This window comes from Mauremys mutica, chromosome 11, assembly GCF_020497125.1.
Source record: "Mauremys mutica isolate MM-2020 ecotype Southern chromosome 11, ASM2049712v1, whole genome shotgun sequence".
Taxonomy (NCBI): Eukaryota; Metazoa; Chordata; order Testudines; family Geoemydidae; genus Mauremys; species Mauremys mutica.
Window position 1 is genome coordinate 51,777,850 of NC_059082.1, and position 16,274 is coordinate 51,794,123.

A 16,274-nucleotide genomic window follows, 5' to 3' on the forward strand; every position below is an offset into this window, starting at 1 on the left:
TCCCGAAGCAAAAAATACTCACACTGCTAGTACTCACTGATACTGAGGATGCGACGTACAGCTAAACCCTGGAGGAAAGGCCAGAGTGCAGACACAGAGCCAGGCAGAAAGGCCCCGGCTTGGTGGCTGGGAAGGACCATGTGTGGCATGGCGACCCCTCCCCCTCACGTCTTCCATGATTGGGGTTGGAGGCTCTTTCCCCTGACACTCTGCACTGTGCCCCTGCTTTGTCAGTGGGGCCTGGGAGGAGTGCTGAGGCTCCTCCCATTGTGGGGGTGGGCAGGGACTTTCACAGGGATGAGAGCGGGAAGCCACAGGGGTGCAGGGAGGAGGAAATCGGCACCGAGTCTTGGACACACGGATGGGTGGCCATCTTGCGGGCAGCAGGGGCTCAGCAGGGATGTCACAACCATCAGGCGTGTCAGGGGGTTGGGGGATTGGATGGGGTGGGGCTGCCAGTGATGGGTGGTTTGTAGTTAATAAGCAACAAGGCTGCAGCAGGCGTGGGGCTCTGGGGGTCATGGGGGGCCCGTATCACTGTCAAGGCTTGGTATGCAAACTGGTGCATTGTCCCCTGGGGCAGGGTGGGTGCTGGGGCTCTGGATCTTGCTAGAGGATCCCTGTGAGAGAGCGTGGGGCCAGCACCCTCCCAGCGGGCACTGCAGCAGCACTGCCCTCCAGCACTGCCTGCTGTCACTCTTTTGTTGGCTCTTTGTGTCCGTGCTCAGGCCCGGCGACTCTCCTGTGATTTCCCTGGACGGGGGGCTGGCAGGGCGGACTCCGGGGGGTTGGGTGGAAGGCTCATGAGCCCAGTCTGTGGAGGAGGCCTTTGGAGAGATTGTGGGGGCAGCGTGCACCAGCCTGTTTAATAGCAAGCAGGCAATGGTTCTGCCCCATCCCCCACTGCCATCCTGCTTGGAGGGCTGTCTGTGATGGGGAGCAGGAGATAAAGCAGAAGCCAGTAAGCCTGGTTGAGCCACTGGCCTGTCTGTAAAGGGGGTGTCCTCAGGTCCAGTTCTCTGACAGCCTGAGCCCAGCCATGTCCAGGGCACGTCCCCCAGGGGTGGGGAGTCGGGCAGCCCCAGCTCCTGCTGCTCCCCTCCTTGCTGAGGGATCCTGAGGACACTCCTCTCTGTGCCAGTGGGGGAAGCAAGCGCTAAATGTAGCAAATGTCGGTGTGTTCCATGTGTCAGTGTGTGTCGAGCCGGCTGGGCCCGGCTGTTGTCATGATCACCCTTCCCAGGGAACAGCCTCCCCCTGTCCCTGACCCCAATGGGCCAGCTGGGCACTGGGACCCATATGGGGAGCTCTCATCAGCATGCAGTGCTAGGCCGTATGGGGCTGGGGCTTGGATGGCAGGCAGGGGCCTGGGAAGGGGTGCTCACAGATACCCCTGATGGGCTTGGCCTGGCACCTGCTTCCTGGCCTGGATGGCTCTTGCGTCTGCCCCTGGGTTGAAGGCACAAGGGACAGGTGAGGCCAGCCTGAAACAGAGCCAGCTGGTGGGGTTGCCCAGGGCAAACCAGTAGGCATTGGCATGGGGGTTGGCACAGCACCCATCCCTTAGATGGATGCGTTGGAGCCAAACCCCCAAGTGATGGCCAGAAGGGAAAGCTATTAACTGCCCCCAAAGTCTGGCCAGTTTCCATGACAAGCTGGAGGCAGCAGGGGGTGCTGCAGAGAAGAGACGGAAGGCGGTGGCGCTGTCAGGGCAGGCGAGAGCCCTGTGTCCAGGGTGCTCTGGATGACTCACCATGCACTGCACTAGGAGCGGCATGAAGGGCTGAGTGGGGCTGCAGGGAGGCAATGTCCTTGGTATGCCAGGCGCTGCTGCACCATGGGCCCCTGGGGAGATGGGCTGAGCTGCCCTAGCCTCTAGAATGCATCCACTTAGACCCAGTCCACACCCAAGCTGCTGGCCAGCTCCCAGCCCTAACCCTCCGTGCCCCACCAGTGCCATGGTGAGCCCTGTTCAGCCACTGTCACACCCTGCAGCTAGCTCTCCCCTAGCCAGGGCTCTGCTGGGAGCCCACTCACTGCCAACAGTTGCCCATGGCAAGGCCGTTTGATGGAGGCACAGACACATCTAGGGCAGTAGCTTCAGTGGCTTGGGAACAGGCAGGTGGAAATGACATCCCTCCCCCCGCCATGGTTGCCTCTTAATGTGAGCCTTCCACAGCCACATGCAGAGTGGGGCAGGCGGCTGGGTTTCCCTGGCATGCCGGAGCCCGCTAGCACCCCACCTGCCCAAAGCCTGTATATAGCCCAGTGATGGCAGCAGGGCTTCATCTCCCAGCTGTGCTCAGCTGTTCGCTAGCTGTGGGATCAACCCCCGCACGTACCTGCATTACTGGGCTGTGTTGTGACAGCTGCAGGAGGCTGACTGGCATCTGCTGACTCAGCTGGTCCCATCTCGGTCACTGGCAGACAAGGTTTGCAAACCCCGGTGTGGCCAAAGGATGGTGGGACGTCCCCAGCCTTGTGGTAGTGGCAGGGCGCCACAGGCGGGCCCATGGCGACTGCACTGCCAGAGTGTACTGGGAGACTGACCTGTGACAAGCAGGGCCGCACCGAGATGGGAGGGCGCAGGGAAAGGGGTGCGGGGGGTGAGAGCTGGGAGATATATGTGTGTTTGTGCATGTAATGGGCAAGGCCGGCTCCAGGCGCTGCAAGCAGGTGCTTGGAACAATCAACGGTGCGGGGTGGCACGTCCGGCTCTTCGGCAGCAATTTGGCGGTGGGTCCCTCAGTCCCTCTTGGAGGGAAGGACCTGCTGCTGAATTGCTGCAGAAGGATGAAGAGTTGGTGGTAGAGCTGCCACAGAAGTGCCACCGATTGCTTAGGGCGGCAAACACGCTGGAGCTGGCCCTGGTAATGTGGGGGAGAGAGAGAGAGAGAGGTGGGAGTATGTGTGTAAGCGAGAAGGGAGGGTGTGTGTGTGTAAGCGAGAAGGGAGGGTGTGTGTGTGTAAGCAAGAGATGGGAGGGTGTGTGTGTGTGTGAGAGATGGGCATGTATGTGTGTGTGAGAGGTGGGAGTCTGTGTGAGAGCGACTGGAGGGTGTGTGTGTGAGAGATGAGTGAGGTGTGTGTGGGGGAGGGTTGGATATAAGCACGGCTCTGGTCTCCTGTTGAATCAGACCTGGAGGCCAGAGTTGCTTTCTCCATGGGCAAGTTGGGGAAGGGCCTTAGCAGGTCCAATCAGTAACTAACACCCCCCCTCCCTCGGGATGCACAGGGTGCCTGCCTGGCTGGCTCTGGAGCAAGGGGGCTGAACGCCCAGCCCAGGGCCATGGTGGGGGATCGAATTAACACATATGGGTGCTTCAGAGCCAGAGAGGGTCCTGTGGGCATTGGGGGGGGAGGGGGCTGGGGAAGCAGTTCATTGCAGAGCCCTAGGCCATGCACAAACATTGGATCCAGGCCCTGAGGGGGTGTCTAGGGCTCTGGCTTCTGCCAGGAGGTGCCCACAGGGTTCGGTCAGCTGCCTTCTCCAGACTCTCTTCTGCTGCCTCCCAGCTCTGGCCCTGAGCAGAGGGTACCCAGGGTACTGGAAGAGCAAGGCGTATGGGCTCTTTCCCAATCAAGGGCATGCACCAAAGGGACTGCCGCCTGAGATCAGGGACTACAGGTCCCTGCCATCCCACAGGGGGCTTCACTTGCCCCCATGATCTGCCATGTGCCTACCCCACCTGCACCTCAGGGCAGATCTTCCCTGCAGAGCTAACACTGGCGACAGGCGGGGTGTTCTCAGTGCCCAGATTCTAGGATGATGTGAACAGCCACTGCAAAGCCAGATGCAGCTGCATCTGGTGCTGTGCTCGCTGTGTGTGTTGCTAGGACTTCTGGGGTGACCCATCCCATGGTGCTTTGCACTGCAGCGAGCTGAGCCACTGTCTGATGCATTCCCAGTGAATTATGGGGAACCTGTCTGCCCTTTTGGGATTGTGGGAAGGTCGTCAGAGGACTAGTAGAACATGAGTGGTTTAGCTGGCGTCCTCACTGCAAAGTGGGCAGGTTACCAGTCCGAGCATAATCAGCACCCAGGTTTAGCTTATAGCCCAGGCCAGCTAGCGCAAGTATAAAGCACCATCAGGCTTGTGTGGGGATGGGAAGGGAGGGTGAAGTGAGTAGATGCTTGGGTTAGCACTGCAGCAAAGGCAGATCCCTGTTGGGCATCTGGCTTGGCCCCCTTGCCTGTGGCTTGCAGTGTGGGCACAGACAGGGTCAGTCCCGCCATCCAGCTGGCTGAGGGCTGGGCACTGTTGGTGCTTTAGTGGCACAGAACTGTACTGTCCACCCTTCTCCCCCCCCCCCATCCCAGACTCCCCAGGGCTGGCTGCACTCCCCAGGGGCCATAGCCGGGGCCATTTCAGGGGAGGGGAGTTGGACTGGCTGAGTGGAGGTGTCACACTGGCCAGCAGCTCCTGCCCCCTGAGCCGCAGCTCCTGGGCACGGCCCAACTCACTCACTACTGCACAAAGGGCTATCACGCTATTAAGCAGCAACAGCAGTTTACAAACAGACACCAGGCAGGCGGGTATGGTCTGAGCCCTGCACCTAACACACGGGGCACCCAACAGCCAGTGCCACTGGACTTCAGCAGAAAGCGAGGGTGTGTCTTCTGTATAACCATTGCTGACCATAGCACACACCCAGCCCTGGCCTCCTTCCCCACCACTGCCAGAGCACCAGTGGTGACTCTCCAGCACCTCTGGGTACAGTATCCGAGGGGCACCATGTCTGATAGCCCATTGCTTCATCCCTTGGCAGGACTGATCCACCCAAATGACTACCTATCCATGGTGAGGAAGGGACAGCATCTGAGAGGCTTCCCCCACCCTTAAGACTAGCAGCTTGCTGACCCCTGAATCTCCTGCCATTCCTTAGCGTCACCAATCCCATCCATTGGGCCTCTCCCCCCATCCCCAACATTACAACACACAGCATCGCCCCCTCCTTCTCAACAGTCCACGTTTTGGGTGAACGCAATCCGTTTGCCCTCCTGTTTAGGTGTCACCCCGTGCTCTGGGGAAGACCAGGGCTCGAGTATTTTTTAGAGGTAGCATTGCACAGATTTAGATAATAGAGCCGCATTTTCTCCTTTTTGCCTTAGGTCCCTCAATGTCCTTGATCTTTCGTGCAATAATGTAGATAAGGAATAAGAACACCACATAGAACTTTTTTTATTTTTCCGGTTGGTTCGTTGATTTTCAGGGTGTGTGTATGTGTGTGTGAGATATTTTTTTCTGTTGCATTGTTGTTATTAGGTTGTCGAGGGGGGTGGTAATTCCTTTGGCTGTCAGGTTGTGGATATTCTTCCTATAGGAGAGGTTATAGTGTCACAGGTGTTACCTCAGTTCCTGTCACTGTTAAAAAGAAAAAAAAAACAAATTAAAAAAATGACAAAAAAAACCACAACAAAATGGATATAGTTTAAAAAAAAAAAAAAAAAGCAAAAACTCAGTGGATGTGAAGGCCTTTAAAAAAAAAAAAGAAATAAAGTGATTCTCTGTTGTAACAATGCAGTGATGTTTCCCCCCGGGCTGTTCCATTTGAAGGGAGGGGGCTGAGTCTTTGCCAGCACAAAAAACACCAAGTGTATTGGCTGCTTTCTGGAAGGGCTGGAGCCTGTGTTTTGACTCTTGGTCCAAAAGAAGGGCTGTGATTTTTATTTATTTAGCAAACATTTTGCCCTGGGGTTTTTTCAGCGGAAGTTGAAATGTCAGCCAAAAAAGTTGAATTTTCCAACCAGCTCTTCTGACAACCTCCCTGAGTCTCGTTGTGACATCACTCAGAGGAGAGTGGAATGAATGCATGTGCTGCAGAGAACAGACACTGTTACTACATATATTACACACCTGCCCATGCAGACCCTGGACTAGAATCCAATTCCTCAACTCCACTGCACAGACCCCACTTGAGTTAGAGAAGGTCTCCCATGACTGGCAAATGACCAGCTGCTTAGCCAGACTCATCAGTGTCTGACCATCCACGTAGAGGTGTCCCTGGAACAGTCTTTCTGGTCAGATTCTCAGTCCAGCCCAAAATATCCCAAGAAACGTTTGTCCTTTGGCTCCCTTGCAGACTGAGTCCAGTACATGAGGCTGACAGCCAGTGATTGGCCTGGTCTCACACTAGAGCAGCTCAATGGCCCATCTAGCCCTGCATCCTGACTGCTAAAGTTCCAGATGCTTTGAAGATGTCAGTCCCCTCTTCCATAATGCACCTAGCTGTGCAGTCCTATCACACCGGGGGAAATTCTTCCTGACCCAAGCTGTTGTCCTAGAGCATGAGGATTGAGAGCCCTCATCATTTCAGTGTGGGGGAAGGGTTTGTAGGGAGAAGGCAGCTTCTGGCAGGACAGTCCATCCCTCCCCATATACAGGTTTCTCCAAGTCAGCGCCCATTATCCCACCTGCTATAAAGGTGGCCAAGCAGAGGACCAATCACTCCCTTCCCTGACCCCTGCTGCAGCCCTTATTGCAGTGCTGTGATTGGTGGGGTGACAATAATCCAGAGGCCTTTGCTTCTTGTTTAGGCAACACCAAGATGAAGAAGGCATCTCTTGCTCTTCTCCCAATCAGTGGGATAGTTCCTAAGAGCTTGGATGTGCTCTGAGCTGAACCAGCTTTGGAGCAGAAACCAGGCTGGGAATCTTCCACAGGCAGGCTGCCCCTGGTGAGAACCCCATTCCATCTGGTTGAGACTATGTTAGGGTGTCCAATTGGGATGGAGATGGGGGGGGGTAATAGGTACCTCTATAAGACAAAGCCCTGAATATTGGGACTGTCCCTATAAAACTGGGACATCTGGTCACCCTAGACTATATGGATGCCATGGATATTTCCTTGGTGGGGGGGTGGTTTAGCCCTTCACTTGGGTAGCAAGCCTTGGAAAGTTGAGGAATTTTGGACAAAGGTTCATGACATTATTTGATTTGAACCTGTGAAAGAAATCCATGCACTGAACCCCGCAAACCTCTCCAGACATTCAGCATGCCAGCAACCACACCAGGAAACTCAGAGCAGGTAGGACAGTGACCTTGCTCCTTTTGAAGCCAACTGGTATTTGGCCATTGGCTTCCATGGGAGTTGGATAAGGCCCTTGAATGTGTTAAATGGACATAACCTACTGAGCAAGACTGACAGATACAGCTGGATGGATCAGGCGATGGTGAGAGTAGATGTGACAGGCTGGACATCCCGTTTTCCCCAACTGAATCTGATCTGTACAGCAGTGTGGGCATCTTCTCCATCAGCTGTTTTTGTTGATCTCCCCATGAAGCATCACTGCATCCCGTTGGTTGTGTTTTGACTTAGTCTTGTGAACTGGTTGGGTGTATATACTCTGTTCTTGCACTGTGTGCCTGGAGAGGGGCAGTCACAGAATGAAAATGAGCAGACACGGCGCTGTCGTTGGATTTCTCCCGCCCCCTCCTGGAAAAGGGAAAACAAACAATCAAAAGAGAACACGTGGCTGTAAATTCTTTGGAGTTCTTTGACTTGTGAGCAGGAGGTTTTTAAATGTGTTATTTAATTCTATATTGAGGACAATTGCTATAAAATAAAGCCAAGGGGAAAACACACCAACAATCCATCCCAATAAGTGTTTTGAGTTTTTCCTGGGTCAGGCGGGTTCTGTGGGGAGTGGGTGCATTCTGAGGGCATGGGGGATGCATATGTGTATGTATTGGACACATGGGCAAACGGCCCCTTCCCTGCCATATCGGAATGGACCATTTTAAAGGGTCAAATTGAAGGAAGAGGTTTTCTATGAATGAGAATGTTTCCTCTCTACTGGAATCATCATCATTTATATTACAGCTGTGCCTAGAGGCCTCACCTGAGCTCACTGCTCCAGGTGCTGCGTGAACACAGGCTGAGAGATGGCCCTTACAGTCTAAACACACCAGGCAGGTTGGTTATCCCCATTAGTATTGTCTCTGGAGGCCCAGAGAGATACTGTGACCCGACGAAGATCATCCAGGGACTGGGAAGTGAAACTACATCTCCTGCTTCCCAGTCCAGTCCCAGCACAAGATCATCTTTCCTCCCTCACGAGGGGACGGTGGCCCAGACCCTCCCAGGTAGGCAGGGAGTTAGGCACCTAAATACCTTCTAGAATCTGGGCTTATCTTTCTTCCTGCTCCTCCCCCTCGCATCTAGCTCTATTCCCAGAGCAGGTACAGGGCAGACAGTGGCTGTGTAAAGCATCCCCGCTGGGCTTTTAGCTTTGGCCCCATGGAACCCTTGGCCTCCCTGCTGACTCAGCCAACCAGTCGCAGTGGGGATTCAGAAGGGCACGGACACCTGGACCATTGTCAAGCTAGACTGAGTCCAGCAGCCCATCTCACATAGCCCCTAGAGGGAGCTGCTGTCAGCCAGTCCCACCCTGAGCTGGGATCTGACCCAGCGACCCAGCAGTGAAAGGTTCAGACCATCATCAGCCCCCGTCGTACGTGGCACTGGTAACTCTGGCCCATGACAGAAAGGAGCAGTGAGGGGTGGAGGCAGAAGGCAGTGGGGCGGGAAGGCCTTGCAGCCAGTAGTTTATATTGTAGCTGGGACAACGTAGTAATGGCAGTATAAGTTGCTGCCACGCATTCATGCCAGCAAACCCAGAGACTGCTGGGTACCTGGGTGGTTTCCCATTACCACCCGAGACCCTGGCATCAGGATTGTCCCATGGGAGGAATCACCCAAACCACAGGGAAGGCATCATCCAGCAGCTTGTCAGGCTCATTTTCCATTCGCCACTTCCTGTTTCATTCAAGTACATAGCAACAGAGGTGAGTTCCTGCTCTGTGCAAGTCAGAACAGGCCAGGACCACAGCGGCAGAGGCACCTGGCTCACATCTTGCGGCAGGTGGGTTCCCAAGCTGTGACATGCAGCACACTGGAAGAAGCGGATAGATGTGGCTGCAGCTTAGGGGATGCTGTCTGCAAAGCTGAGGGGCTGGTTTGAAAGCGCATCCTGCAATTCATTAATAAATAACAGGCCCAATGAATGATGACTGCTTGGAGCACCTATCATGCCTTTCATCCTGGGTCTCACACAGCCTTATTACCATTGATGAATTAACCCTTACTCACATGCCAGGACTCTGGGACAGGATCATTACAGAGAGGGAAACTGAGGCAGAGAGCAGGGAAGTGCATCGCCCAAAGAAAAGCCAGGGGCAAAAAAGCAGGAGTAGGATTCTGGAGTCCTGCCCATAGCTCCAAGACTTGATTCCTCAATGCAGAGATGGCATCTCTGTCTGAGCAGTCAGCACTCAACAACCTTCAGCTGCAATAAAAGACTTCACATTCAGGCAGCAATAGCACGAAGCACACAGCATACGATCTCAGTTATCCTGCTAGTAACATGAGCAGTCCCTAGGCCTGCTATCATTGTGGGGTGCTACCTGGCTTTAGGTAAATGGAGTAACCATAGCTGGGGACAGAGAACCAGCCTGGCGTGGGGCCGGTCTTGTGGCATCATAGAATATCAGGGCTGGAAGGGACCTCAGGAGGTCATCTAGCCCAATCCCCTGCTCAAAGCAGGACCAACCCCAACTAAAGCAGGCTTGGGGAGGCCCACACCTCCCACCTGGTTCCTTGCAGCTCCTTTCTCTGGCTACTTCTGCCCAATTTGGGGAGTAGAGCTGTGGCTTTGAGGTCTGGATTCAGGGCCTAGCCCTCAAAGCCCTGTACCGCTACCCTGATTACTCCAGTGCTCCTCCAGGCAGATGGCGTTTGCACTGCTGGAAGCACTGTTTGGGCCCTATTTTCTCAGGAATCGGGGGGGACTCATGGGATTCTTGTGGCTTTTCAAAGTATTTGTCTCCGTGGACATTATTGGTCCTTGCTGGGCGGGGGGAGGGGGAGAGGTCTGAACTGAGATAATAGCTATCCCAGAACCAGTGATCCAACACAAACAGCCTCTGCCAGCAGACTGCCAGTCACTCCAACCCATTCAACCCCCGCCCCCACCGCCCCCAGAAGTTGCTCTTCACATTGCCCCTACAGAGAAAGCAAACACTCACACTCGGCACCGTGCTGCTCAGCAGCCATTGATCTAATCGCTCTCAGCGGGGTGTATGCGTGGCTGCCATGCAGTGGCTGGACCGCAGTGCAAGAGCTTCTGGGTTTACCTAAGGGCCGATGGAGGGTCGGAGCAGAAGTGGGGCAAGGAGAAATCCCTGGAGGAAATGAGTTGCCCAGACTGCCATGGAGATGCGTGGCACATACTGTCCATTGGCCACACAGCCATAGTGCCAGCTGAACCAGTTCTGCTGAGCGCTCGAGCACTGCCAGGTGCCGTGGGCTACACTGGAGGTTAACAGAAAGCAGGAGCACACCACCACCACAAGGCTAGGACAAGTGCCAACATAAAAGATCACAAAGGGGCTGCACATTGGGAGTGAGGGGCACCAGCAGAGCGCTGTGGGAAGCCCAGGACCACAGGGAGGATGTAAATCAGCAATAAAAGGTGCAGGCAGAGCTGGGGGGGGGGAAATCCAGGGCTGGAGGAGCAGGGGGGCTGCAGGTTGGGACTGATTGGTATTGGCAGAGCAGTATGGGGAGCCCAGCACTGGGATAGCAGGGGGGCTGTGGGCCAGGATTGAGGTGGACTGGCAGAGTTCTCGGGGGTCCCAGGGCACCTCCATACACCCTACCCCAAACCAGCGGAGTGTCTCTGCCACGACTCAGCCCCACATCATAGCCCTCTGCCCTGCATAATGGGAATGATTGATAAAGCCTAAATGTATTCCAGCCACGTCCATGGGCTAATTTCAATTTCCTAGTAATTATGCAAATGAATGTGGATTTAATTAAGGGCAGATTTCATTAAAGACTTCTTGGGAAAATGGAAACACAGAGAAGGGGAGAGGGAAAGAGAGAGGGGAAGGAGAGAGACAAAGGCTGTGTCAGCCCCGGAAGATAAATGATGGCAGGCATAATGAAGGGGATTGACCAATCCCACACTCCAATTTGTGCTCACTTAATTGGGGGGGGGCTTCTTCCTAGGGGGGCATTCAGCTGAGGCTGAGATGGCATCACAGCAGGTGACAAGATAAAGAGAATCCTGAATTCCAATGAAGGCACCTGCACTCCTTTTTGTGTCTGTCTCATTCCCGTCTTCCTTCAAAACGCCTCCCTTCTTTAGCATAAACGCAGGCACCTGCTGTCTGTCCCTCTCTCTCCCCATCTCCCTGACAGGCATTTCCTGGGACCATCCTGTCCCCGCCCCTCTTCTGCTCTAGCAGGAGCCATAAAGCGCAGCCTTGATGCTACTCTGGCATCACATCATGGCTCTTGGATTGCCAGGGCTCTGCCATTACCTGTGTTTGAGCCTTCTGTCATGTGCACTATAGATCCGCCTCCACGCACAAGCATGCTATGCATTAAATGTATATTATACACCTGACACTATTGTAGTGTGTGCACAGAAGTGTACATGTGTTACGGGCTAGATCCACATAGAGCATGGGCATTACAATGCCTAGGTACCCTGCTGCCCAGTGGAATTCTCAGCCCTGAGTTAGCCACCCAGGCTCCCCCTATGCATAGGGAGACTGAGACAGGGAAAGGCATTCTCAGGGGCTGCCAGGGCTGGGCAGGAGTGAAATGCAGAGAAAAGGGGTAGGGCTTAGGACCCAGATTCACAAAGGTGTTTAGGGGTCTAAGTCCCACTGATCTGGGCCTTGGGCACTTAACTGGCAGGCAGAAGGGATGTGCTCTCTCTGCTCTGTCTTCCTGGCCAAGAACCCTCTCCTGGGGTTAGAGCTAACCAGCAAAAAAATAAATTGAGAACGAGACCCCATTATACCCAATAGGCCAGTGGTTGGGAAAGTCATCTGGGATGTGAGACCCCCAGATTCCAATCCCTGCTCTACTGGATTGGGAGCAAGGACTTGAAGCCAGGTTCCACCCCCAAGGTGAGCATGGTGACCACCTGGGCATGTGGGTAAGGGCATCTCCTGCTGGAGCTGCTCCAGTTTGTCTAAATAAATTCAATGTTCACCGGGAGAAAGAGCAAGGCTAGCCCAGTTCTCACAGGGGCTGTGGGACAGTTAGGTTCATGGGCCTGCTCACCGCTCCACTAACTATTGAATTAGCTCTGCCAAGTGCAATAGCTCCAACACTCCACATATGCATGTCTTTTATGGGGCCTGGTCCCTGCCGGGAGACAGGCAAGGGAACACTTTGTTTGAGAATCCCCCTTCATGTCCGCTGGCCCTGCAGCTTGCACTAGGGCTGAGCAGCTCATTCCCTGGGGGCCAGGCAGCTGTGCACATGCCTGCCAGCAGAGGGCTAGGCAGTACCTGAGAGGTGGCTTTGAAAATGTCATTGGAATTAGATGTTGGCTGTAGGCTTTTAAAGAGGCAGTGAGGCACCAAAGTCGCTTTGTGGATCTACCTCCATATTAACCCCCCAACCCCCACCCTCAGACACGCTATGTTAAGAGAACATTAAGGTTGCAAGTCAAGTGCTCAACTTAGGAAATGCCAGAATGAAGGTTTCCCATCAGACCTGTGCATCAGCTTTCTGTAGAACACGTACAGCTCCTGGCCCATGGTTCAGTACCCTGGAGGCTGTGTTCTAACCAGCCCTCAGCTCCCTCCCCATGCTGGATATGCAGCTGACTTGTCCTTCTGGCTCCCCAGGCTTCCTGTTCTAACTAATGGGATAACCGACGCTTCTGTTCTCTACAACCCACGGCTGTGCAGATAGGGCTTGCAAGCCCAGCCTTCTATCACTTCACTGCCTGCCCTGAACATCTTTGAAACTTACAGCCAACTTTGAATGACAAGGCTCCAACTTGAACAGAGCAGCCATACAGCACGTCTTGTTCACAGCATGGTATCCAACAGATGCTTAGATATGTCTAAGGCACCCATCACCACAGGGCCACCCACAAACTGGCACTGACCCAATGAAATTGGGTTTAATTCCCACCCCTAGCCATTCTGGTGCAATGTGATGATGGCCATTTGGGCCGACACACCAGTGACTGAACTCAATGCATGAGCTGCCAAGGCTCTGTAGGTAGGGGCCATCACAACTCCTGTTCTCTGTGAATCAACACAAACGGGGAACTGGTCACACAGAGTCACCAGAGGGTTCCACAAGGGCATGTGGACACTTTTGCTTCAGATTAAGAGAGTGATTTCATTCAATTACATTTAAACCACTTGTAACATGAAACAGCCATCTGCGCCCAGGTTTGTGCTGAAAGAATGCCAGGGGTGAGTTCAAGCCACGTTAGTTATTTCAGTGCTCGCCTGGGTGAAAACAAGTCCTAAAGGAGTGATTAGGCAAAGAAATTAGATAGATAGAAATTATACAGAGAGAGAGATTAAGTAAAAGGGAGGGAGATCAGAGAGAGCAATTAGATACAGTGATCAGATAGCAAGAGACTAGAAAGAGGGAGACAGGACACAACCCAATTTGCCATTTGCCTGTTTGGTGGCAGCTCTGCCTGGTTGACTGATTCCATTTATCATCTGTGTCAAGCACTGAGAGGGGCTAGGTGATCACAACAGCCTGGCTTTGTAATCTATGATTCGTTTCTCCATCCCATGATTTACGCCATTGGAGGCGCTCCACCCCCATGCACTGCTCTCTCCAACCATCTTGTTTTCCTGATTGCTCATGAGCACCCATAGGTTTTAATTATTGCCCAGCTCCCTAGCACACATGGCACTGTCTAATGCATGAGAAAAGGCGCAGGCTCTGCCCTGAGGTGACTGGCTAAATCAGACAAGCCCCCCGGGTAATTTTCAAGCTACTCTGATCTCTCCCAGCTTCCCAGAGTCTGCAAATTTGATTAGCGCCATGGTTTGAAATGCAAGTGTTCAACCCATCTCAGCCCATAGCTCATGCATAGAATCAGCTAAGTGAGCCTGGCTCGGCCACCACATTGCATATTAAGTGTTGGATATAAACGGAAGGGGTCAAGGCACCAGGGACCCATGATCAAAACTTTCTTCCATCCTACAGTATAAGAACCTGCAAGAAACCCTGAAGCAGCTGCTAGGGTGTTCCCACAGGACTAGAAAACCCTGCATATTCTTCATCTCATTTTGTGTTCTCCTGTAATCTTTCCATCAGTTTACCCCTCCCTAAATTGACTGGGTTACAAGTGTCACTTGGACTTTTGGTAACACTGTGATCATCCAGCTGGCTCTGAATCACACTCAGCCAATGCTTGTTCCAGGCTGGCTGCAGCTGTGCAGTTACTACCCCTGCCTCTCCCTTTGCAGGGGTGCAGGCATGTGATAGGTAACTCCCAGTTGTCCCTTTGGAGGGCATCTCCTCCATTGCAGGCAGAATGGTGGCCATGACCTGGTTTGGATGAAATAAATAACAATGTCCTTAAATTTCTTACCCTGGGGAGAAGAGAAGCAGAGAATACATCTCCCTCGAGGCAACCTTTACCCATGGATTTGTGCCTTTCTTTTGCTTCTTTGTGATGAAGGGAGAAAGCCTGAAAGGTTTGGGAGAGTAGGTTTTTATTAGAAATTCAGGTCTTGCCTCCTCTGGGAGACTCTGTGGACAACCAGCAAGCTTGTGGCATCAGGGATTATTATTTGTATTCCCATTGCAGCTAGAGGGCTCAGCCAAATTGAGGTCCCATTGTACTAGGCCCTGTATAAACACCTGGCAAGGTGCAGTTCCTGCCCTCAAAAAAGTTTATGATCTAAATAGACAAGACCATCAAAGGACAGGAGGGAAACAGAGGGGGCAATTTTCCAAAGCACAGAGACCATTTAAGCACCCAATTCCTACTGAAAGTCAAGGGGAGATGGGCACCTTCCTCCTTTAAGAATTCTTTCTGAAGCAAGATGGCCAAGGTCACAAGGCTGGGAGTAGAATGCTGGGCTGCAGTCTGTTACCCTACCCACTGCACCATGTGGTCCCCAGGGAAGCACTGTTTCATTAACTGAAATGGGACCTGATTTTATTTGTACTGTTTAAAACTCTCTGGACCAGATCCTCAGCAGAGCTATGTCAGTCACAACAGCTGAGGAGCTGGCCCTGTGGAGGGCATCTTTTATTTATGCTGGCCACTTAATTCAAACACTTGGGTGAAAAGCATTCTTCATTGAAGAGTCAAAGCCTCCACCCCTTCAACGAAGGGCCAAGAAAGATTGTGATTCACCTCTGAGTCAGCCAGAGAACCCTCCAGCAAAGAGCACAGACCAGAGCTGACATTCCCAAGGTTTTTAAGGTTAAAAATAAATAAATAAACCAAGCAGAACAATTCTGTGTATCCGTACTTAACAGGGTTCACTACTCACCAATGGGGCACCTCCTCGTGGCTCATCTGGGAGTTAGCCACTAGTTGGACAGCCCTTAGGGCAGTCTTTTCCCTTGTGACCTGGCCTTTCAGGGAGTCACTTCAGTCCTACACTTCCAAGGGTCTGTCAATCTCCCTCTAGACAAGCTGTCCCTCAGTCAGTCCAGGCAGTCATCCATTCTACTGCCAAGGCTGTCTCACTTCCCCAGAAGCTGGTAGGGGACCTGGGCCCACCCTCTACTCTGGGAGCCCACCCAGGGATGCTGTGCTCCCTGGCTATGGTCTACTGACTCCCAGATGGGGTTGCTGCTTCCCTGGACTCTGTCCTGCTTCCTCCTTCCATCCTCAGGGTTTACCACCTGTCTGAGCTGCCTCCACTCCCCATGGCTACTTCACCTTGTGGCTTCTTGCCAGACTCTATAATCACTAACAAACCTCCCTTTGGTCAGGGGGTGGCTTTAGCCTATTACCCATGCACCCCCTTCTATGCTTAGCTTCTTAGTTTTATAGGAGCCCTGCCTGTGCCTGCCCAGGTGAGTTTCATCCCTAATTAAGCATTATTGAGCCCTGGTTCCCCTCCACGTGCAGCCTATGCAGTTATTTGGCCCCTCTCTCCTGCCTTCACCCCTTCAGGCCTGGTGTGGGGGGAACACCCCATCACAGTGTGTTTGAAAAACCTGTCAGGCTTTTGTCAGACACACTCAAGGAGTGAAAAATGGCACAAACTCCTTTTTGTCCCCTTTGGGAGGTCACCTTTAATCTAGCTGGTGCTAACTATTGGCCTGCGGTGCTCTGATGTCTGCTGACTTTTGCCCACAGATGAGGGGCGAGATCTGACAGCACCAGCACTAGCAGGTCCATTTCCCAAGCCTGCCTGTGCACTAGATGCTGAGGAGCTCTGCCCACATTGGCACATATAATTATTACTGCAAATACATCATGCACTCTCCGGGGCTCACACGTTTTATTCCAGCAGAGGCACCCTG

The 16,274-nt window shown here is 53.2% G+C and overlaps 1 long non-coding RNA gene across 2 annotated transcripts in view; it reads right to left on the reverse strand.

Annotated features, from left to right (window-relative positions):
• Positions 1-4,350: 4,350 nt before the first annotated feature.
• LOC123344684 overlaps positions 4,351-16,274 on the reverse strand; it is a 29,196-nt gene continuing 17,272 nt past the window's right edge. Inside the window, exons 1-4 of one of the 2 annotated variants that reach the window (XR_006572619.1) lie at positions 15,290-15,795; positions 14,377-14,475; positions 7,133-7,436; positions 4,352-5,366 (exon numbers count right to left, since the gene is read on the reverse strand). This is a non-coding gene — a long non-coding RNA (uncharacterized LOC123344684). Of the gene's footprint in view, positions 5,367-7,132; positions 7,437-14,376; positions 14,476-15,289; positions 15,796-16,274 lie in introns of those variants that run through there. The other variant, XR_006572620.1, reaches the window with a different exon arrangement.